General features: G+C 48.3%; 1 protein-coding gene across 7 annotated transcripts in view; it reads right to left on the bottom strand.

Moving 5' to 3' along the window:
• LOC308595782 (endonuclease domain-containing 1 protein-like) overlaps positions 1 to 25389 on the bottom strand; it is a 157999-nt gene that overhangs the window by 129107 nt on the left and 3503 nt on the right. The gene's annotated exons all lie outside the window — the stretch shown is intronic.

Raw genomic sequence — 25389 nt, 5'->3', positions numbered from 1 at the left:
GCCCTTCCTCGCAGACTCACCAAACCCCTGGGGGTGGGGAAACAACACAGTTCCATTTGGGGACCTAAACGGCTGTGGAGGATAGCAGAAAAGGGCCTCTGAATATCATCTGAAGGGGACTGCAGAGTTCGTAAGGGACAAGGCGATCCTTTGTTGCACAGATTGACTTGCAAAAATGTTCTTAACAGAGCTCTTTCGGGAGCAAATGTAGGGTATAAACGGGATAAATGAGTAACAGCACCAACGCTTTAACGGGGCCAAATTCCCCACTGATTACACGTGGTCGCAGCAGGCTCACCCTGTCTTCACAAATGCAGCAAACGGTGCCTTTGGCTACTTGGGTGGTTAGCAGAGGGCTTGGAAATAAGAGAATGCTGTACCAACCACTGCTATGCTGCGGTCTTTGTGTCCACCTAGTGATAGCTACCTGGCACTGCAGCTCTGCCAAATTTGACGTCCTTCCACCAGGAAACCGATCTACCAGTACATCACGATATCTGAAATAAGGGTGGAGTTATGAGGAGGAGAACAGTAGGGCGCGGCGATACCTGCTTTTCAACATCGCGATATATCACCAGCGAAACATCATGATATACCGATACATCGCGATGTCTGGAATAAGGATGGAGGCACTGTCTGGCTTCGCGGTTTTCCCTGCATCGTGGTTTTGGCATAGGACACACACGCATCGTAATTCGCGATATATTGCCAGGTCAAAAATTATGAAACCGATTATGGCGATATGGACTTCAAGCCAGGTTTGGACGATATATTTCCCAGTTCTACTGTGGATCCCTTATTTTTCAAAAGCCAAGCTCCTACTTTTGAACATTTTGAACATCTTTCTCGCAGTTTTTGTTATGCGGGGAAGAGGCGGAGAAGAAGAGGAGGAGTTTGGATTTGATATCCCGCTTTATCACTACCCGAAGGAGTCTCAAAGCGGCTAACATTCTCCTTTCCCTTCCTTCCCCACAACAAACACTCTGTGAGGTGAGTGGAGCTGAGAGACTTCAGAGAAGTGTGACTGGCCCAAGGTCACCCAGCAGCTGCATGTGGAGGAGCGGAGACGCGAACCCGGTTCCCCAGATTACAAGTCTACCGCTCTTAACCACTACACCACACTGGCTCTCTGGTGAATGGTGCTGATGACTGGCAGTGTAGAGAATACTGAGTTTGTTGGACCAACTGTCTGATGCAGTACTGTATAGGGCAACTTCCAACTTCCTAAATTTTCACATATCTGCTAAGAAGCAGGTCCCACTGCGCTAACTGCATACAATAAATGCAGTATTTGGAATTCCCCGGGCGCTGAGTGCAGGTCAAATTGCAACGACATGGAGATTTCTGGGCACCAGGCTGGCGACTTGACATCTCCACCGAGCCAGCCGTCTTGTGCAAAATACCTTTTGTGCTTCTGCACTGCACTGCAAATCGTGGACCCCTTGCTGGGCATCTTAAGTCCTTCATCGTCACACCAAGGAAAGTAATTCCAGGGTGGAGCACAGAGATATTGGACGGAGCTGCAGCCTTCCCACAAACCACCCAAATGAAACTCACAGACCACAGTTTAAAAGCCCCTGCATTAGTCCATATCTGATACCATTTCCATTTCCACTGTGTTTCTCTCCTTCTTCCATACTGGGACAAGTTGTAAGAGCAAGCTAAAGTCAAGCACTGTAGCTGAGATCACAGAATCGTAGTTCCCCCAAGGTCTTACAAAATCCTAGAACTGTAGAGTTGGACGGGACCCTAAGGGACATCTAGTCCAACCCCCTGGTGAATAGACATTCTGCTGCGGCGACCATAACCTAGGCCTAGCTTATAAATCTGAGTTTCTAACACTGGCTAAATGCATGGTGCGAACGGACTTCATAGCTGGCTAGTAGATACAGATGCTTGGCTACCACAATTTGTACGTGCCTTCTCCATTTCCTCGCCATGATAATGCATAAGCTCTCTCACGTCCTGAACTTCTATCCTGCCTCCCCACCTTGCGGTCACTTTTTTGCTAAACAAAAATGGACAGCTAAGACCACGGGTAGGCAAACTAAGGCCCGGGGGCTGGATCCGGCCCAATCGCTTTCTAAATCTGGCCCACGGACGGTCTGGGAATCAGCGTGTTTTTACATGAGTAGAATGTGTGCTTTTATTTAAAATGCATCTCTGGGTTATTTGTGGGGCACAGGAATTCGTTCATTATTTTTTCTTCAAAATATAGTCCGCCCCCCCCAAAGGTCTGAGGGACAGTGGACCAGCCCCTTACTGAAAAAGTTTGCTGACCCCTACCTAAGATGAACTCTTTGCATCAAGGCAGGAAAAATGAAAGAGCTGTGTGGGTGTTTTCTTTCTTTCTGAGAAACTGGGTGTTTTTTTTAGATCTACTCTGATGAGAGAGAGAGTTGCTCAGGAAACAAGCTCATACCGGAAGCCAATGACCTTTTACCATTCTTGATATTTGTATATCATGCTGTTCTGCATGGCAGAGGAACTACACATATGTAGACTTCTTGCCGTCTGACCTTTCGGTTTCTGAGCTTCCAAGGCATCTGAACCAAAAATCCTGGATGACACTGGTAGACGAGCGAATCACACATATCTAAGCTTAATGCAATTTCTCAGCGCTTGATGCCTATAGCAGGACATGTGAAATGATTCCTTTGAAAAACTGTACAATGCATCTTCTATCTTAGTGGGGTTATTATATCCATCATGCCACAATCACATGTGCAAGTTGCCGCTTGATGCTTCAGCCACTAAGTGACCAGAATTCTACCTGAATCCTCGCACAGACCACCCCCAGGAATCTTATGTGCCGTAAGCTTGTTCAGTTAGAGAACGTTCAGTGAAGGATGTTTTGCAAACGTGGGTGTTTGCTTGCTAACAAAACACCTGTTCTAAATTATCGCACTGAATCTGGATCTTCGTGTAGAAGACAACAGACGGCACCAGGAGTGAAACGGTATTTGCAGAGCCTGGGGCTTGCCGATCAGGTCGGCGGTTCAAATCCCTGCAACGTGGTGAGCTCCCGTTGTTCGGTCCCTGCTCCTGCCAACCTAGCAGTTCAAAAGCAGGAAGTGCAAGTAGATAAATAGGTACACTCTGGCGGGAAGGTAAACAGCGTTTCCGTGCGCTGCTCTGGTTCGCCAGAAGCAGCTTAGTCATGCTGGCCACATGACCCGGAAGCTGTATGCTGGCTCCCTCGGCCAGTAAAGTGAGATGAGCACCGCAACCCCAGAATTGTCCGCGACTGGACCTAACAGTCAGGCGTCCCTTTACCTTGTCTCTCATGCATAAGGCAGCTGAGGAATGGAAGAGGGAAAGGTTTGAGTAAAGCAAAGGTGGTGAGGCAGTGAGAGAGGGAAACAGACAACTTTAAAAAATGGCAGAGGTTTGGGTTAAGCAGCGATGGAGGAGGAAAGCCGCAGTTTTAAGCAACAGCAGAGGTTTCAGTAAAGCAGTGACAGTAAGGGTGGGAAGCGATGGTTTTAAACAGCAGGGAAGTTTTGAGTAGAGTGAGCACGTAAAACACAGAGGGGGATCGTGATGGTTAAAATTAAGATCTGAATGCAGTGATAGGGGAGGTGATAAAGGCATTGCTGTGTTAGCTTTTCAGAGTTGATTTCTGCATTGCACCCATCCCCACTATTTTTCCTAGTAGTAGTAATAACAATAATAATCCCTCAGTGTTCCTCTGTTCCCAATCTTTTCAGATCTCTCCCATTGTTTGAAACCATTCCCCCCCCCCCTCAGTGTCTCTCCCTTCTCACTCCCACGCCATGGCCACTGCTGTGATACAGCCTGCTTTTGCCTACCCCATCCTAACCTCATTCATATCCAGGGTACTCCAAAGGGATTCCAGATCCTCCAATGGGAGCTGGCCTCTGACTTTATGCAAATCCAGGTTTGTGATGTGGAACTACAAATCCTCCAATGGGACTGCGTGATAACAGACTGGTGCAACACTAGTATAGAGAGAAAACCAATGGAAAGAGTCCAACTTGAGAGCACAAAAGAGACACTTTGGTTCCTAGGTCAACACACAAACACTACAGCTCTTTGGTCAGAGCATAAATGCCCGGACTTTGCAAAAAGACCTTTGTTTTCCTGTTTGGTGATTAATTTTGTTGCCATTAGACTAATAAACTTGGCAGCCAAACCAAGTTGGCCTTTAACAAGCTTAAAGTCAAATGTTATTAAATCTTCTCTTGAATCTTACTATAAATGGACGTGTTCCAGCAATCTTCTGGCTTGCAAGCTGTAAAGTGTTTCTCTTTTCTTTTTCTTTTTCCAAGACTCATCCCATCATCCAAGGCTACCCATGGTTGCTGTAGATTAACAGACTGCCGGTTCTCTTTCCATTTAGCTGTCATAAAGTGGCGCATTTAATCTGGATGTGCTTCGAAAAATATAAAACTGCCCTCTGCAAATTATCGGTTGCCAAGTGGATGTTATTAAGCTGCTATCCTTTTTAATGCTATTGACTCATAAGGCTCTAGAAAAAGCAGTATTTTATGTACAGTGATGTCACTATATAAAATGGCGGTGCATTGGGTTTTTGACCCTAATTGCCAGATTCTACAGTATTTAGTTCATTAAATACATTTTTCTTTCATATTTCAAAGGGGTTTACTTCATAGAATTGCTGAGTTAAGGGACCCTGCAATGCTGGAATCTCAACTAGATCATACATGATAGAGAGATTCCCATTTCAGATATGTCACCATAAAAGCCTTGCTCCAAGCTGTTGGGAAATACTACCTTAAGGGTTGAAGTTTCCAAGCCATGCAAGTCTTTAAAACATGATGGCTGGGACCGATAGAACCTGGAATCCAACATCTGGAGGGCTACAGATTACCTATTCCCAGCTTTTTTAACAAAGGTTAAAACCAGCAGCCTGAATTGGGACTGGAAGCAAACTGGCCACCAATGTAACTGTCCCAGAACAGCTGAAACGGTCCACACTTTACAACAGAGATGGTGACCCTGTGGGTCCGTGGGTGTTGCTGTTGAGCACTCAACTTCTACCAGCTCCCAGTCAGCATGGCCAATGGTCAGCAATGATGGGAAGTGGTGATCCAACTGAGGTCCAGAGGACCACAGGTTCTCCATCCCAGCTTCAGAAGGCCTGAAGCACCAGCTGAAGCTTTGGAGTCAACTTCAAGGGCAGCGCCATGCCTGGCACACTGCAGGAACCATGCTTGATGGTACAGAAGCATGAATGAGCAAAGCATGGTCCCATCTGTCAGAGAAAGAATGACTCTTTATTAGCCAAAGGTGATTTTTTTAAAGGCATTCACGACAACTCTCAATGGCTTCTCAAGAATATGTTTTAATTTGCTGGAAGCTGACCAGGGTGGCTGGGGCAACCAGGTGACATAGACAGATAAGGTTATTATTATGGGATGCAGGTGTACCCCCAGGCTTGTTATGGATAAATATGAATCGCCAAGGAGAACAGAAGCTCCTCTACTTTCAGTAAGCACGCAGGAGAGAAAATTTTGGCAGGTTTCCTACACACATGGGGAGGAGAGGAGGACCACCACGAAAAGTCCTTCTTCTAATCTATGCAAGCGTTAAAGGTTCAGGGGCCCTGTCCATCTTTGTATCTGTTCGTCCTTGTTGGTTTTGGCACACGTTCTGTTATTTGCCCAGCCAAAGAGATGCTTCCTTTCTTCCTTCCCCGCCATTCTAATTTCTAATCAAGATTCGCACTTCTTCCGTTGGAGTGGAGACAGGCTTGTTTCGGAAAGACGTGCTTCTGAGCCAAGTGCAGCGAAGCTGTCTCTCTGTTGACTTTTCATCTCTGTTTGCTTTTAATACCGATGCACAATCTGCTTTAATAAATTGTGCTTCGGCTGCGCGTTCATATGTTGTTAATTTCTTGGTGGGTTCTACAAAGCCGCACGAGGGGGCCCCTGAGAATTGCATAGCTATGAAGTTTACAAGTGAATCCTAAGCCAGCCCCATCTGCCAAACCTTCCAGGGGACACAGCGTGCTTCAACCCAAGGGAGGGTCATCTAATCTGCCCCGCAGACTACAGCGATGGGAATTCCTCCTATTGCTCAACTACAGTCGTTACTGGAAATTTGCTCTTTAAGTAACTAAGTTTTTAATGAATGTCTTTACTGGTACAAGACAATGGGCTTGCTTATATGCTCAGTTCGAAGAGACTCTTAAAAAAATAAAGAAACAGTGAGGGTCAAACCAGACATAAATGAAGACGGCGTCCTTTGTGTTTATTGTTGTTGTTTTCAGATAGCAGCTGTGAGGGGCCCTGATCTGGATTGGGACCTGCTGTGATAGAGGTGAAGGGGATTTAACCCTTTCCCCCGCTTGGTGGTCTCAATGAGAATCACCCAGCACCTCCAAACCTGCCATTTGCATGAAGACATGCTTCCTTCCTGGATTGGCCTCCTAGTGGGCATTCAGTGTTGCTGGTCCCGTGCTCTGAACACGCTTCCAGCAGAGATGCAGCAGACACCCTCGCTTTTTATTTTCAACTCTTCCAAGAGCTTTTTTCTGTAGGCAGATCTATGCAACTACTTTAATATTGTCTGCCACTGATCTTAATAATTTTGGACCTTTTTGTGGTGGTTTTGTTGTATATGCTGCTGTATAGGTAAAGGGACCCCTGACCATTAGGTCCAGTAGTGACCGACTATCTCGCTTTATTGGCCGAGGGAGCCGGCGTACAGCTTCCAGGTCATGTGACCAGCATGACTAAGCCGCTTCTGGCAAACCAGAGCAGCGCACGGAAACGCCATTTACCTTCTCGCCGGAGCAGTACCTATTTATCTACTTGCACTTTGACATGTGTCAGGGCTGCCTCAGGTCTCAGCTCACAAAAGACCAACGCCAGGTTCTTCTTATATACAAGGATGTTTATTGCAGTTCATTATTGCTTCCACAACCGAGGCGCGCAGCCCCGCGTCTCTTAGCCTAGACGTTTTAAGTCCCCTCTGAATCGGTCCCGCCCCTACACCAGCTTAAGAGGCTTGTGCTAGTCCACCTCTTCCTGTCTTTCCTTTTCCGCAGGGTCTTTCTGCCCCCCTGGGTTCCTTCCCTCCTGCTCTCTCCCGAAGCGGTTTCCTCAGATGCCTGTTCCCCCCTCCTTCGTACTTTGGGGCCAGGCTCCTCCTCCGAGCTCTCTCCATTTCCGCGCGCCTCCACATTTGAACTTGGCGCGCGTTCGCTACCCCTGACCTTCCTCTTGACACTTACACTACTCCCTGTACTACTCTCCGCCTCTTCCGGCAGGACGTCCTGCCCCGATCTCCTTCCCCTGTCTCCTGCCTGCTCCGCTCCGTGTGTCACACTGGGAACTCCACTCTCTTCACTTCGTTCCTGCTGGGAAGCCGGCCCCGATCTCCCACTCCCACTCGGGGTTTCCCTGCTGCTTCCCTGCTCCTGGCAGGTCCCCCCTGTGACCCCCCTTGGCCTGACTAGGGGCGCCCCCTTCTGGGAATCCTCCGATTCACTTGAGAGACTCATGGAAGACCTCAAGTCATTGTCATCCTCTTCCTCACAGTCCTGGGATTCTTCCCCATCGCTCTCCGTCTCCCCCCTCACCTGTGCCTCTGTCCCTGAACCCCTGACAACATGCTTTCGAACTGCTAGGTAGGCAAGAGCAGGAACCGAGCAACGGGAGCTCACCCCGTCGCGGGGATTCGAACCGCCGACCTTCTGATCGGCAAGTCCTAGGCTCTGTGGTTTAACCCACAGCACCACCCGTGTCCCTGTATACACTGTATACACTGCTGTATACCACCTTGTATGGATTGGAGGTATAGGAATACTTTTATAAACAAATAACTGGCAATAAGGAGGGGGCAGGGATTAACATTAAGACCATGGCATGGAGGTGTGGAAGAGTTAATCCCATACGCATTCCACAGCTGCTATTTAAAAACACAAGGGTAAATACAAAGAAAAATGAATTTGTGAACACATACTTCTGCCATGATTAGAAAGAGCTATCTGAAAGATCAAGGGAAGAAAATACGACCCACAAGAACAGGAGAGCAGCTATCTAAACAATGGAGACCATGGCGTCCTTGGGTTGCGGTGCCACCCACAGGATGGCATAACATAGCTGCATAACACCATGCTAGCACATCCATCCCCAATGACTGACGCATTCCTTCCCACGCCATCACTGGCAGGAACACACATCACGGTTGCCGTGGGGATCATGCTCGTCGCATGACTTCCCCCCATCACGCAAGTCCCCAGGCCACACCGCTGGGTGGGGGGCTGGGGAGGCTCACCACACAACAGGAAAAGCCATGCAGAAAGTAACTTGCAGTGATAAGAGGCCACTGAGTGTCATGAACTGGTTGGACGCAGAGGAATGGTGGGAGGAATCAGCAGGGGAACCCCAAAGAAAAGGGGGCTCAGAGCCCGGGAACTGGTGGTGGAACAACGATGAGTGGTCAGAGGGAGAAGATGGAGAAGACTGGGGGAAGGAGGTGTCAGATGCTGAAGAGGCAACAGGGCTTCGTGAACAGGGAGAGGCTGTGCCAGAGAGCAGCCCAGAATCAGAGGCTGGAGAGGAGAGGCAGAGATGAGTCAGGCTGGTGAAGAATCCAGGGTGCCCTCCCCCTCCTGCGACGGGCAGCTCTTCTCCCCCCTGGTCTCCCCAAATCGAAAGAGGTATGAAGAGGGTAGAGGAAAGCCAGACAAGATGAAGGTGCCTCACATTGCTTGGGACAGAACTGGGTGAGGAGGAGCTGTAGGAAGGCGGGGGTCATCGGAATTGCAGCAACTGAATAGCAATTTTAACTTTTGCGGGCTTGCAAGATCAAAGTCTTAAACTGGCCCGGAGTTACAATTCGACCAACCGCAGCGATTTTCAGCCTGTAACCCAATTTTAAGCGAGCGGCTTATATTTGGGTATTGCCTCCCCCTCCCCCCCAATTTTAAAGGTGCGGCTTATATTCGGGCCAGTACGGTAATTCAAGGAGGAGAAGGCAACTAGCCACAATGGCTATGTTCTGCCTCCACAGTTGGCAGCAGCAATGCTTTCCAGTACCAGGTCTGGAAACCACTGGAAGGGAGAGGGCTCAAATCCTGCTTGCTGGTTTCGCACAGGGACCTGCTTGGCCACTGGCCTGATCCTGCAGCCTTCTTCTTACGCCCTTGCATTCTTAATGGAGCAGCCTCCACCGTTTGAGAGAACTGGGCTTTCCTTCTCTGGGATTCTTGAGTTCTGATGTGCAATAAACCAAGGTCCCTGTCTATGACCATTAACATCAGGAAATACACTTCAGAAGTCGGTGGTTTCCATCTACCGAGGGAATACACACACCCTTCCTTTCCCCTCACCCCATATATACCGCACAGGAAGAAATGCAGAACAGTTCGTTCCTAGTAGGTAAATTCCCCTCCCAGTGATCTCAAAGGCTGTGTTCTCTCTCAGCTCTCCCAGTTGGGGCCTCTGCCCTTCTTCCCTTCCCTCTGTGAATTTTGCAGAGGCAGGGCACTATGTAGAGTAATTTCAGCTTTTCTTTTCCGCGCTGGGTGAGGCGCTGCATTTTCCAACGGCTGTATAACAGGCAAAAATCCACTGTGGAAGCTTCCACACACACACACAAGGAGGAAGGAATTAAAAAGCTGCATCTGTTAAGTTTCTGGCTGTCATGCAGCTATTAAATGCATGGAGGGTCTATGCCCAAAACAGAGAGCAACCCTGAAATATATGAGCAGTAGCAGCACAGTTCCCTGAATTTGGATTAGGGTTGTTTACATTTCGCTTGGGACTGTTGGGCCTTTTTACTGGTGCCTCTGAGCAGCAAGCGAAACTTCACCTGCTGAATTTCTGCCTGCCACACACTTTTCAAAGGCAGAATAGCTACGCCAGGGTGAGGGGGAATGGGTAAACCTGATTTTGGGTGCCGAAAAGGAGAATGAAAGAAAAATAAAATAAAATATGGTGTTAATAATAAACATAAAACCATGCAAGCTAGTAAAGGATAACAACATTGGCCTGAAAAAGAGGAGACCGGGAGGAGATATGATAGCAATCTTCAAATATCTCGAGGGCTGTCACATGGAGGATGGAGCCAGCTTGTTTTCTCCTGTTCTGGAGGGTGGGACTCAAAACAGTGTCTTCAAGTTACAAGAAAGGAGATTCCGAATAAACATCAGGAAAAACTTTCTGGCAGTAAGAGCTGTTCAAGAGTCTCCATGGGGGCGCTGTGGGCTCTCCTTCCTTGGAAGTTTTTAAGCAGAGGTTGGATGGCTATCTGTCAAGGATGCTTTAGCTGAGTTTCCTGCATTGCAGGGGGTTGGACTAGATGACCCTTGGGGTCCCTTCCAACTCTATATGACATGGAGCCTCTAGCAGGCAAAAGCTCCTTTTGACACTCCCCATGTCAATCAGCTGATTGGCGCTGATGGAGCAACTTCAAAGGGGGATGCTGTAACCTCCAATCAGCTGGTTGGTGGTTTTGTAGGGTGATTGACAGGTGTCTGCTTCCGCTCACGGGTGGATCCAGTTCTCTATCCCTGCTAGAGAAAGTTATTCTGGATTATTGCCCCACATCTGAGAAATTCCCTCCTCCTAGAGACTCACCCAAGTCTGAACTTGAGAATCTTACAAAGTCTAGGCTGGCTTTCTGGCACCTAGGATAAAGATGGCATGGTATATAGGATTACCCGCCCCCCCCCCATGGCCCCTAGATCTCAGTGTGCAATCATGAGCAAATCAAAAATTTAGTTCATTATCACATTTTGTACTGTTACAGGCATTTTATTGAATCTCAGTGGCATTTTGGTCTTGAGGGGCTGGGAGCTGGGGGCACTGTTATACGGTGGTTCCGCTCCTTTCTCCTGGGCCGTGTCCAGAAAGTGGTGTTGGGGGATGAGTGTTCAGACCCCTGGGCTCTCACTTGTGGGGTGCCTCAGGGTTCTGTCCTCTCCCCCATGCTTTTTAATATCTATATGAAGCCGCTGGGAGAGATCATCAGGGGGTTTGGGCTGGGTGTTCATCAGTATGCAGATGACACTCAGCTCTACCTCTCCTTTAAATCAGAACCAGTGAAGGCGGTGAAGGTCCTGTGTGAGTTGGAGGCGGTTGGAGGATGGATGGCGGCTATCAGATTGAGGTTGAATCCTGACAAGACAGAAGTACTGTTTTTGGGGGACAGGGGGCGGGCGGGTGTGGGGGATTCCCTGGTGCTGAATGGGGTAACTGTGCCCCTGAAGGACCAGGTGCGCAGCCTGGGAGTCATTTTGGACTCACAGTTGTCCATGGAGGAACAGGTTAATTCTGTGTCCAGGGCAGCTGTCTACCAGCTCCACCTGGTACGCAGGCTAAGACTCTACCTGCCCGCGGACTGTCTCACCAGAGTGGTGCATGCTCTGGTTATCTCCCGCTTGGACTAGTGCAATGCGCTCTATGTGGGGCTACCTTTGAAGGTGACCCGGAAACTGCAATTAATCCAGAATGCGGCACCTAGACTGGTGACTGGGAGTGGCCGCCAGGACCATATAACACCAGTCCTGAGAGATCTGCATTGGCTCCCAGTACGTTTCCGAGCACAATTCAAAGTGTTGGTGCTGACCTTTAAAGCCCTAAACGGCCTCGGTCCTGTATACCTGAAGGAGCGTCTCCACCCCCATCATTCAGCCCGGACACTGAGATCCAGCGCCGAGGGCCTTCTGGCGGTTCCCTCATTGCGAGAAGTAAGGTTACAGGGAACCAGGCAGAGGGCCTTCTTGGTAGTGGCGCCTTCCCTGTGGAACGCCCTCCCAGCAGATGTCAAGGCAATAAACAACTATTTTACTTTTAAAAGACAACTGAAGGCAGCCCTCTTTAGGGAAGTTTTTAATGTCTAATGCTGTATTGTTTTTAATATTCAGTTGGAAGCCGCCCAGAGTGGCTGGGGAAACCCAGCCAGATGGGCGGGGTATAAATAAATTATTATTATTATTATTATTATTATTATTATTATTATTATTATGGTATGGCCATTCTTGGTATGGAATGGGTTAAAATATCAGCAAATATCAGATACGACTGGTATCTGAAAAAGTGTGCATGCACACGAAAGCTCATACCAAGAACTAACTTAGTTGGTCTTTAAGGTGCTACTGGAAGGAATTTTTTTATTTTGACTATGGCAGACCAACACGGCTACCTATCTGCAACTGGAGATTTAGAGGCAGCTAACATCCAGTGTCCAGATTATAACCGCTTAGAGATATTCAAAATATTGAGGCACTTATGCATGCTTTTAAACAAATAAATATCCTCACACAACAGTGGCCAAACACAGAACAGATGCCTAAGAGACTCCTGCAGCTTTAACAACGATGCAAAAGACAGAGTTTGGAACCTCTCTCGCCATAGTTCAGAGCAACTTTCTTGCATTCATAAGGTCCCAAATTCAATAGCTGGCAGCTCCAAGTTAGGCTGGGAACATTCCCCGCCCTGAAACCTTGGAGAGCCACTGTGACTCAGTGCAGAAAATACAGATCTAGACAGAGAAGCTTCCTCCGTTCCAAAATTTCCTCCTCTGTGCAGAAACCCCACTATCCTCCTTTTCGCAGCTGCCCGCCTGCCTACCTGCCGCATTGTTTCGCTCCGCTCAAATGTGACCAAACAGGTGTTTTTCTCATGAGTCACCAGCCTGCAGTCGGCTATTTTGGTGCCGCGCAAAAAAAAAAAAAAAAAGCAAAAGGGGGGGGGACGTATAATGGAAACCTTCAGGGCCGAATCAGCGGCGGCAGAGCTACCTGGTGGTGGCTGTTTTAATCATCTTGGCAACATCTACTGAGGTTCCTGCAAGGAATCTGGCTGGCCAGCAATAGCCCACCCGAGTACGAGACGGAGACTGCAGACCCGTGGGATTCATGCTGGCAACAGCATCAAAGGTGCAACTGCTATAAAGCCGGCTTGAGAATGAATCCGGTCCTGGGGTTGCTGACCAAAAGGCAGGCCTCCTGCCTTTGCGTATTTAGCAGCAAAACAATAAAGCAATGCATCAGCCCAGCATGGAGAAAAAACACACTAGCATTCCCTAAACGAAGTCTGTAAAATCTTAAATGCAAAGGATCACGCCTGGGCCTTTGGCTGCACAGATCCCCTTGCAGCCTCACCTTGCTTGCGTACTTTTGTTTTGCTTGAAATCTGATAATGCCTCCTGCTTGCCTGAATGGAAGACAGAGAAGGGTGTGGGACGGGATTCAGAAAGGATACTTCTGTTATGCAGTAACTCGATAGCCAGGCCTTTGGCTGATCAATTAAAACATCTATGGCCATTTTAATTGTGTTTGGGGGGAGCGAGGCGGTTATCGGTTGTTGTTGCGATTATGATATGCATTTGGGGTTTGCATTTTGCATTTTGATGCCGTAAAACTGCCCTGTAATTTTCTCTGGACAACGGGCGGTATATAAATTTAACTCATAGTAAGAATTCTGTGCAAGTATCGATGTTGCCTCAGCTGCTCCCACCCACTTGTGGCTCTGGCCCTTGCCTATCATTGGCATGTGGCCCCCAGAAGGTGGCCCAGGCGGCAATAAGGCCCTTGGGCTGTATCAGGGTGTGAGCGGATGTTGCTGGACTCCAGTTCCCATCAGCCCCAGACACCATGGCCAATGGCAATGGACGATGGGAACTATAGTCCTAATAACAGTACATGTAAGGGCACAGTTTCCCCGATCCCTGCTCTCTTCACAAAGGCAGCAAGTTGTTCTTGCCATAACAAATGTTGCACACAATACTACTACTATTATTACAGTGGTGCCCCGCAAGACGAATGCCTCGCAAGACGGAAAACTCGCTAGACGAAAGAGTTTTCCGTTTTGGAGGTGCTTCGCAAAACGAATCTCCTATGGGCTTGCTTCGCAAGACGAAAATGTCTTGCGAGTTCCTGCGGGGTTTTTTTCCTCCCCCCCTTTTTCTAAGCCGCTAAGCCGCTTATCAGCTGATCCGATCAGCAGATAAGCCGCTAAAAGCCGCTAATAGCGCTAATCCGCTAATCCGTCAATGGGCTTGCTTCGCAAGACGAAAAAACCGCTAGACGAAGAGAATCACGGAACGGATTCTTTTCGTCTTGCGAGGCACCACTGTATTATTTTATTTATATTACGAGTTGCTAGAATTCAGGGATCATTGGGCTCCACTCCCACAGCTAGCGCTGCAACATTTCTTTCCGCAGCCATTGTGTTGCAATAACACAACATTTCCTGAAGATGAGGGTGGGGTGGTCCAATCGGTAGCTAAGGGAACTTCTCGGCCATGTTGCTTTAAACAGCTGGCAGGCGGGTACTGGCCAGGTGCAGCTTCCCCTGAGGCAGAGGCAAAAGCCACAGCAGCCATTTCTGCCTGTTGAACTTCTACCTGCCGCAGCGACTGAACATGCAGTTTGAAGGGTTTGCGGGAGAATAAAACTGGCGTCAAATTATTCTGACAACAGGAGCCCACTGACAGTAACTCAACGTTTATTCATAATCGTGAGGATTATTTCTCTTCTTCACAACTTTGTCCATGCGTAAGAAGCATAGGCGCCGACTCCATGGGGCTTGAGGGGGCCCGAGCCCCCTCAAAAATTCGTTTGGGGGGGCGATAATCTCGGGCGCCCCTCCAGCAGAGCGCCATCGCCGCCCCTCCCCCAGCCCAAAATGCACAGGGTCGGGCTGCATGCCTCCTGCCCTCCCTCCCGAGCAGAAGCTCCACCCAATTTCCGCTCCGGAGCTGATTAATAGGCGCAGCACGCTCTCCCCTATTCGCTCACGAGGAGGCGGCGCCACTTTATTTGCATATTCATGAGCTTATTTATTATTCATGAGCTTATTTATTATTCATGAGCTTATTTATTATTCATGAGCTTATTTATTATTCATGAGCTTATTTATTATTCATGAGCTTTCCCGGGGCCCCGCCCCCCCAATATTTTTTATAAGTCCGCGTCCCTGGTAAGAAGGAACCCAAGAGCAGGCAGTGCCATTATTGTTGGCAGTGTCCTCTCTCTCCACACACACACACACATATATCTATAAATGTATATCTACATATATATTATATAGCTATATATGTAGATATACATAGAGATGCACGTATGTAAATCTATATACGTGTGTGTATGCCTAAATATAAATAGATCTACGTGCGCGCGCGCGCGCGTTTAGTATAAAATCCAATAAAATTCAAGGACCAGGGTGCCTGAGGTAAAACGCCCTAAACGCTTTTTAGCTCCCCTCCTCCTTCCCTCCCGCCTTCCTCTCAGCCAATCAGAAGCCTCGTCGCCACAAGGTTCGGGGTGGCGGGGGGGGGTAGAGGGAGCTAAGCACGAGGGAAGGGAGCGAACGGGCGAGAAGGGGCGGGGACAAGGGCGGCGCGAGGCCCTGCCGCGTGACAAAATGAGCCGGCGGCACGAGGCCGGACCATAACAAACACTGGAGAAGCAGGCGGGGAGGGAGCGGAGAGCGAGAGACGTACTTGAGGAGGAGAAGCCAATCAGCACCCGCGCGGGGGAGAGCGCCAGGGAGGGGGGAAGCTGAGGGCGTGGCTGGAAGGCAGCGGCGCTAGGCTGTGATTGGCTGGCAACGGTGCGGGGGGAGGAGCGCAGGGTTTTGATTAGGCGGCCGCGAGTGTGTGGGCGGGCTCGCCGGCGGCCGTGCCGCAGTCAGTGCGAGGTGGCGCCGGCCGGGTTTGGGAGGCTGAGGGCGGAAGCCGCTGCTTGGCAGCGGGAGCTGCGTTCGTGTTCGTGTTGGCTGGGAGCGCGGGGGGGGGCGGGGCTTGGCACGTCACTGTGAGGAGGGAGGGAGGGAAAGCCCGGCTGTCAAAACAAACTCCCGAGGCGACCCATACACGTTCACACGGAGGAGGAAGAGACACGGTTCTCTCCTCAGACACGCGAAAGCCGCGCGTTCCCAAGACGCGCCTGAAAACAAGCCCGACACTTTCCCCACACAAAAGTCTCCCCTCACAAAATGATAACAATAGCAACAACAACATTCCTCACGTTACGCGTCAGGCAGCCAAACCCGCGTTCGCGGGGCGCAGGACAGGCAGGCGCAGAAAGGGAGCCAATCCGAGGAGGCCGATACTCGCAGTTCCAGAGCAGTTTGCCTCATTTCGGGTGCACGTGTGAACCTCGCAACGCGTGAAAGGTGTCACGGGCCCCCTAACGGCAACAGATAGATATTGCTCTGTGCGTGCGTGAAGCGGACTAACAAGGCTGCCCGCTTGGAATATATATATATATATATATATATATATATATATATATATATATATATATATATATGCTTTCGTAGATTTTCACGGGTACAGGAATGTAGGTTTTGGTGTCTTCGGGTGTCTTCCCGTGTAAGAGTTGGGGTGTCTAGGCGACGTTTCGACGAGGTCTCACTCGTCATCTTCAGGCTGGTGCTTTCGGCTTCTTGTTACTAGAACAGAGCAGGATCTCAGTGTTTGAGTTCCTATAAATACTGTTGAGGGGGTGTGGTGTATGGCCTCCAACATTCTGGGCAGATAGGAAGTTCCTAGGTTAATGTGCCTTTTCTTCTTTTGTTCATTAATTACTTGAGGGATATCTTGAGTGATTACTTGAGTGATATTCTGAGTACCACTTAGGAGGGTCATTAGGTGTGGATTAGTTGCTAAAGCTTTCGTGTCTTGACCTCTTGACCTTGTGAAGAGTTTTTCTGAGAAGATGGCTGTACTGCACTTAGTTGTGCTCTGGCTTGGCTTCGTGTATAGGGGCGAGCTGTGGTTTTGTGCCCTGTGCCAGCCAGATCTGTGTAGGGATTGCAGGGGGGTGCAGCATCCGGAGGTGCCACTATGGTTTGGCTACTGGATGGTGTCTGTAATTTATCTGTGGAGAGGGTCTGGGTTTGGGTCTGGTGTGGTTGATTGGAGATGGCGTTCTGTGTGCCTCTGGTTCTGGTGTCGGTTTTTGTGGGGAGGGCTAATTTCCAGATGTCTGGCAGGCGGGACGTGTCGTCACGCTTGTTCATGTTGTGAGGGTGTTTCTCTATCTCGATGGCTTCCATGATTATTCTCTTGTGGTGATGTTCCATGTTAAAGAGCAATTTGGAATCTGCAAAATTAATTTCGTGTCCTGTTTCTTTCATGTGTTGGTAAAGAGAGGAAGTTTTTTCTTCTTTTTTGACGGCATTCTTGTGTTCTGCGATACGTGCATTTATTCGTCTGTTTGTTTGTCCAATGTACGTGGCTGGGCAGACTTTGCAGGGTATTTCATAGACCCCTTGGTTTTCTAACTGGATTTTATCTTTGGGGTTTCTGAGGATATTGGCTATTTTTTGGTTGGTGCAAAAGGCTGTTTTGATATTGTGTTTATGGAGGATTTTGCTAATTTTATCTGTAGTGCCCTTGATATAAGGAAGGAGGGCCATGCCATTGTTTTCTTCTGTGTCTTGGTTTTTGGGGGGTGTTTCTTTTTGGATTAGCTTCGTAACCCTGTTTTGCTGGTATCCGTTGGCGATTAACACATTTGAGAGATTCTGTAACTCAGTTGTCAAGTGGTCTTTGTCAGCCAGGCGTTTGGTTCTGGAGATGAGAGTCTTGGCTACGGAGTTTATTTGTGCAGGGTGGTGGTGTGATTGTGCATGTAAGTAGCGGTTGGTGTGTGTTTTTTTCCGGTAGATAGTGTGTCCTAGGGAGCCATCAGGTTTTTTGTAGATTAGGACGTCAAGGAAGGGAAGTTGGTTGTTGGCTTCTATTTCCATAGTGAATTGTATTTTGGGGTGTAGGCTGTTGAGATGTGTGAGGAAGCTATCTAGTTTTTCCTTCCCGTGTGGCCAAATTACAAAGGTGTCGTCAACATATCTGAGCCAAAGTTTGGGTTTGTGTTCTGACTTGTCTAAAGCATTGGTTTCAAAGTGTTCCATGTACAGATTTGCGATGACCGGTGAGAGGGGTGATCCCATAGGTGCTCCTTCTATCTGTTTGTATCTTTGTCCATTGTGGATGAAGTACGTGTTGGTTAGGCAGTGGTTGGTCAGGTCCAGGATGTATTTGGGGGGATTGTATTTGTTTTGAATGGCTGTCAAGGCTTCATTAATGGGCACTTGTGTGAAGAGAGATACAACATCGAAGCTCACAAGTAGGTCATCGGGATGTAGGTTTTGCTTCTTTATTGTTTCTATGAACTGGAAGGAGTTTGTAACGTGTGAAGCGATAGATTCTGCATAGGGCTGAAGTTGCTTAGCGAGAAATTTAGCGAGATTTTGTAGAGGTGAGCCTATGGAGCTGACTATTGGTCTGAGTGGTGTTCCTTCTTTGTGTATCTTGGGGAGACCGTAGAGTTTGGGGCATCTGGATGATTTTTCTCTGGGGATGATTCTTAGCTGGAAAACATCATATGCGGAGTCGAAGCTAGCCTAACCAAAATCAACCCAGATGAAGCCAATAAAATCAGACTTGAAGTCACCAACCAGCAAACCACCCAGAAGCAATTTACACAAAGAAGAACAGAAAGCACTCACCAACCTGAGGAAAGACAACAACATAATCATTCTCCCAGCAGACAAAGGTAATGCCACTGTTGTGATGAACACATCGGACTACCAAGCAAAACTATCAAATCTACTCCAAGACCCTACCTACCAACCTATAAAAACAGATCCCACCACCTATCTGGAAAAAACCACCAAATCCAAAATAAAAGCCTCTCCTATCAGTGAAGAAATCCAGCTAAGAATCATCCCCAGAGAAAAATCATCCAGATGCCCCAAACTCTACGGTCTCCCCAAGATACACAAAGAAGGAACACCACTCAGACCAATAGTCAGCTCCATAGGCTCACCTCTACAAAATCTCGCTAAATTTCTCGCTAAGCAACTTCAGCCCTATGCAGAATCTATCGCTTCACACGTTACAAACTCCTTCCAGTTCATAGAAACAATAAAGAAGCAAAACCTACATCCCGATGACCTACTTGTGAGCTTCGATGTTGTATCTCTCTTCACACAAGTGCCCATTAATGAAGCCTTGACAGCCATTCAAAACAAATACAATCCCCCCAAATACATCCTGGACCTGACCAACCACTGCCTAACCAACACGTACTTCATCCACAATGGACAAAGATACAAACAGATAGAAGGAGCACCTATGGGATCACCCCTCTCACCGGTCATCGCAAATCTGTACATGGAACACTTTGAAACCAATGCTTTAGACAAGTCAGAACACAAACCCAAACTTTGGCTCAGATATGTTGACGACACCTTTGTAATTTGGCCACACGGGAAGGAAAAACTAGATAGCTTCCTCACACATCTCAACAGCCTACACCCCAAAATACAATTCACTATGGAAATAGAAGCCAACAACCAACTTCCCTTCCTTGACGTCCTAATCTACAAAAAACCTGATGGCTCCCTAGGACACACTATCTACCGGAAAAAAACACACACCAACCGCTACTTACATGCACAATCACACCACCACCCTGCACAAATAAACTCCGTAGCCAAGACTCTCATCTCCAGAACCAAACGCCTGGCTGACAAAGACCACTTGACAACTGAGTTACAGAATCTCTCAAATGTGTTAATCGCCAACGGATACCAGCAAAACAGGGTTACGAAGCTAATCCAAAAAGAAACACCCCCCAAAAACCAAGACACAGAAGAAAACAATGGCATGGCCCTCCTTCCTTATATCAAGGGCACTACAGATAAAATTAGCAAAATCCTCCATAAACACAATATCAAAACAGCCTTTTGCACCAACCAAAAAATAGCCAATATCCTCAGAAACCCCAAAGATAAAATCCAGTTAGAAAACCAAGGGGTCTATGAAATACCCTGCAAAGTCTGCCCAGCCACGTACATTGGACAAACAAACAGACGAATAAATGCACGTATCGCAGAACACAAGAATGCCGTCAAAAAAGAAGAAAAAACTTCCTCTCTTTACCAACACATGAAAGAAACAGGACACGAAATTAATTTTGCAGATTCCAAATTGCTCTTTAACATGGAACATCACCACAAGAGAATAATCATGGAAGCCATCGAGATAGAGAAACACCCTCACAACATGAACAAGCGTGACGACACGTCCCGCCTGCCAGACATCTGGAAATTAGCCCTCCCCACAAAAACCGACACCAGAACCAGAGGCACACAGAACGCCATCTCCAATCAACCACACCAGACCCAAACCCAGACCCTCTCCACAGATAAATTACAGACACCATCCAGTAGCCAAACCATAGTGGCACCTCCGGATGCTGCACCCCCCTGCAATCCCTACACAGATCTGGCTGGCACAGGGCACAAAACCACAGCTCGCCCCTATACACGAAGCCAAGCCAGAGCACAACTAAGTGCAGTACAGCCATCTTCTCAGAAAAACTCTTCACAAGGTCAAGAGGTCAAGACACGAAAGCTTTAGCAACTAATCCACACCTAATGACCCTCCTAAGTGGTACTCAGAATATCACTCAAGTAATCACTCAAGATATCCCTCAAGTAATTAATGAACAAAAGAAGAAAAGGCACATTAACCTAGGAACTTCCTATCTGCCCAGAATGTTGGAGGCCATACACCACACCCCCTCAACAGTATTTATAGGAACTCAAACACTGAGATCCTGCTCTGTTCTAGTAACAAGAAGCCGAAAGCACCAGCCTGAAGATGACGAGTGAGACCTCGTCGAAACGTCGCCTAGACACCCCAACTCTTACACGGGAAGACACCCGAAGACACCAAAACCTACATATATATATATATATATATATATATTATATAGGACCACCGGCTCATTTTGTCACGCGGCAGGGCCTATATAATATATATTGCATGGAGTGTGGCTATATATATATACATATATATATAATATTATATTATATATATATGTAAATAAAATATAAAATATAGAGCCAAGAAGCATTGTCCTTGTTCTGGGGGAGGAATGCTGGAAGCAAACACCTTCCTGGCATCCATACCTTCCCGTTATTCCACAAAACAAATGCCCCAAACTGAGAATACATCAGGGACTGCAACATCTGCCCCCCCCCCTACAAAAATGCCCCTTTGACTTTAATGCCACCCTCATGCAAGAGAAACGAAACAAAACCAGGGCTTCCTTCCATCTAGAAAGCAGCGAACTGAAACCTCTTCACAGCATCTGTTCTCTCTTTCTCTGCCACAAAACAAGACAACACAGCAGGGCAAACCTCTTCACAACCCCAGTACTTGGTTTCTGAAAAGCATGCCATGAAAGGCAGGGTGCTTTTGGGCACAGCTTCCCCCCAAGGAGGATTCCATAAACCAAGCTGGGTACCATCCCTGTGAACATGTGCAAAATGATGTTTTTGTCGAGAGGAACACTCCCCGTGTCTTTTTGGCCATGCTGTGGGATCTGGTGCCTCCCTCTCAACCTGCTTATTTACGGCGGCCCACATATCTTGCGCTGATCAAGGAGCATCCCGGAACAAGAGGATGATGATGCCATCCATCGGCTAGTTTTTATGCAGCAGATACGAGATCCCCACGCACCACAGCCTAGCAAAAATGGCGCCGGCCACCTCCGTGAACCTCTTATCGAGGCACAGATCTTCACATGGCAGCACCATGTGCATCCGTTCCGGTTCGAAGCAAACAGCACTTTTGCAATCTCTGCAGGACCCCACGCTAGAACAAGGCTCATGTCTTCGTGTGTACAGATGTGCTATAAGAGTTTGTGCATGTTTGCCCTGTGTTCATGCACACATGCACAGAGGTAGCCGAATCATCTCCCGCCCACCCCCTTCCATTTCTGGTAACCATTTGCTGTTTCTGTTGCTTCCCCGGCCGCATCCAGGCCCCACAATTTCTGCTTTGTTCTGTGCGCCTCGTAACCCCATCATTACCTATGCCATTAAAAACCCTGGACTCCCAAACACAAACCACTCCCCAGAGCAGCTCTCGAATCTTAACACAGAGCCCGCAACGCACAACAGCCCATGTTTCGTACGGAAGATCGTACGCATCAATTAATCCGGCACAGCCACACCCTCCTTCGATACAAAATAATACAGATTACTTTCCCCCTTTTTCTTACGAAAACTGCTTTTCAGTCAGTCCAGTAATGCACGGTGGTTCAGAGACGTTAAAAAGCATATATTTGTGATAATATAGCCTGTGTTTGAACCCTCAGAACCTATCCCAATAAAATTAGCCACCTTCCTCTATGGAGAGACCTCTGGTTTCTATAAGAGAGTTCTTTCTCCCCAGAATGAGAGACACACACACACACACACACACACACACACACACACACAACAAACCGGCCCTTTGCCCTCATTTAGCAGCGTTTCACACCATCGCCAGGCACAAATCAGCAGCTTGGAATCTGGATGCATTGGTTCCCAGCCTGCAGTGAGCTGGTTATTTGCAAGCCTCTCCCATGCACAGGACTGAACATCTTGTACTCTGCCACAAACCATCCTAGCTGTGGGTCAGTAGTGCTAGGCTAAAAACACACACACACGGGCCAATTTGCCATGGAACATGCACAGCAGTGTGAGGAGGCTTCCCTGCAACACAAAAACACACACACACACAATCAGACCAAAGGCCCTTTTACATTCAGCCTAAGCCAGTCGGAAAACAAATGGCCCCAAATTTCCCCCAGGCTCTTTTTTTGGGGGGGCTTCATACTCCTAATTAAGCTGTGTTACCTAGAAGAATCAACTCCTTGTCCATAAATACATATATGGTCTTTAATCTAAAGATACCAACACTGTTATTGCCATAGCAAATAAAGACCCCTTAACTCATCTGTGAAGTTCAAGAAACCACGGTAGTTGCAAGCTGATTTAACGTGGGTGATACGTACTCGTGTGGGACTCCTGCTCCTTTATCCTGAGATTACCCCAAGGCAACCCTGTGAACATCCAATGCCCCGCTCCATGCGCACAGGAAAATGGCATATTTCCTACTTTTTGCCTTCTCAAATGCTTCACACGCACACATCACATCGGTCAGACAGCACCACCACAGCCTTAAAGCCTGCCTTCTCTTCTAACCGGCTAATCTGCAAAACCCTACCTCCATCCCAGCTTTAAAGGGTGTTTTTTGCAGGGAGGGGGGGAAGGGAAGGTTGTGGTGGGACCCAGTACTACAAATATCTTAGAAAGGGTTTTCTTAAATAAAAGAAGACATCTCACCACGGGGGGGGGAGAGAGGAATCTAGGTTATTTTCCTTTTACCAAAGAAAAATGCCGGAAAAGCCTAATCACTTCCTCATAATTCAACTTCTCCGGTTTCGTTGCCACAGTTTTAAATAACATGTTGTTACCCAAACTGAGCTGAGCTTATAGGAGGCAATCGTGTGTGTGTGTGTGTGTGTGTGTGTGTGTGTCTGTGTGTGTGTGTGTGTGTGTGTGTGTGTGTAAAAGACAAAGAGAGAGAGAGAAAAAATACGACTTATGTATTCATATGAATATGCCTTTAAGACTGTTTATTTAAATGTTCCAGCTTCAGGCTTCCTCACTAACCCTCTCTGTCTCTCTCTCTCTCTCTCTCTGCATGCCACTGGAGGCAAGCTGTTCCCTGCCACCAGAGAACATTCGCAGAGGGGAAACTTGCATCAATTAATTAGTGAAATGTTTGCACAGGCAGCTCTCTCTGGATGCAAAACGTACAGCGAAGTTGCTAAGTATTACCCTGGAAGGCAAGGAGGCCTGGGGAGGCGGCGGAGGAACAACCACAGACACCAGGCAGGCATGCAACACTCTTTTAACAGCTAGCCTGTTATTCAACACAACAAGCACTTCCCAAAACATCTCCACCCACAGTTAACTAATCCATCGCCTGCACCTCCCTCCAAGCGGTTTGGGCAGAGGGGAAGTTTTCTCTTAAGTCATGTCAACACAGCCTCAAGCATCCCACTGGGCAAAAAGCACCCGTCTGCTTCCCACCCCCAGCCCCCCGCAGGAAGCACATCACAAAAACCACCACCGCTGGTCGCACACTACCTGTGTGCCTGCCCCTTCACTACTACCATTCGCTCTCCTCTTTCCACCAACACCGCTGAGCCACATACGCAGCCAGCTGTCAACACCGTCTAACCTCACGCACACCCAGCTGTCGCTTCCACAAACCCCCACAAACCTCCACCCTGTTATTACAGCGTTTTGCATGTCATGAGCGATATGCCCGAAACTGCAGAAGCCTTAAGGGGACCAGAGGCCAAGGAGAGAGCAAGGCTCCCGTGACTTTCCTTTCAGGTGCCTGGGAGAAGGAGGATATTTCAGCAAAGGTCTACAGAGCAGCACCCACTGAACGCCCCTGAGGTTCTCTCCTTTGCCCAGAAGTTTGGCAAAAACAACCACACAACCCACCAGCCCAGCGTTCCTCCACTGGCTCCTACGTTCATCAACTCTCTCTTTGCAGATGTAAGCTCCACTACTACAAAACTCCCCACTGCACCGCTCCTCTTGCTTTCAGCAAGGCTGCGGTATTGTAAGAGCAGAATGAGAAGTGGACCTTAAGCCTTGGATTTCCTGGGGCAAGAGTGGGTAAGAGGGTCATACAGTATTTCCTTTTCTGCCCTTTCTGTGTACACATACACAGAGCTTTTTTTAGGTAAGGAAGAGCCCAAGCAAAACGGGAGAGGAGGTAGTGATAGGGATTCTGCCAGGGCCATAGCTATGGGGTGGGGGGGGAGGGTCCTAGCTGGATTTTTGCCCCAGGTGAAGCTTCCAGAGGGGCGCCATTGAGGCTCCCAGCCTGTACATGTACGCAGATGTACATGGGGGGGTGCCCCCCAAACTGGAGTCTTTGACCTGGGTGAAATAAAGCCGTGTTTCGCCCCTGGATTATGTCATGAAGCAAGGAGGGAGCGTTTCCTCCTCCTCTACCAGAAACTCACCCGTAGGCCTCAGGGACAACCCCCTCCCCTCTTACCGCCTCCACACCAAACTGCAACGCAAGCACAGCGACACTGGCCTACCTTGCAAGGTCGCTGTCAGGAGTGCAAGCAAGATAACTGCCGGCAAGTCCTACTGACTACTCCATGCCCCTGTACAGAAACACTGCTCTGGCTGATTATAAAACCTGGGTGTTTTAATATGGGGAGGTTAGAGAGGTTGCAATACTCCTTTCCTTGGAGGAAAGATGTTTTGCGGCGGCTAACCGGGATAGGAGCATGGCGTTTTCCAAATGGTGAACAAAAAGCAAGCCCAACGTTGGAGGTGTCTTGGGTTGTTAAACTTGTTAAACCTGGCGTTGCAAAGACACCTGCTCTTTCACCCCTGGGTGGAGAGTTCCGGGCATCAGCGAGGAGCCCTTGCCCACCTAAGAAGTGAAGGAATCTAGGGATGGATGGGGTTGGAGGAGATCTGGGGACTGTTCTCATCTCTTGAACCGGGAGGTGTTTCCGCCTGGGAGGAGGAGGAGGTGGGATCTAAGGATGGAAAC

Source organism: Podarcis bocagei, assembly GCF_964188305.1.
Source record: "Podarcis bocagei genome assembly, chromosome: 10".
Lineage (NCBI taxonomy): Eukaryota > Metazoa > Chordata > Lepidosauria > Squamata > Lacertidae > Podarcis > Podarcis bocagei.
The sequence above is the reverse complement of the archived record's forward strand: the minus strand, read 5'-3'. Positions and strand labels throughout refer to the sequence as shown.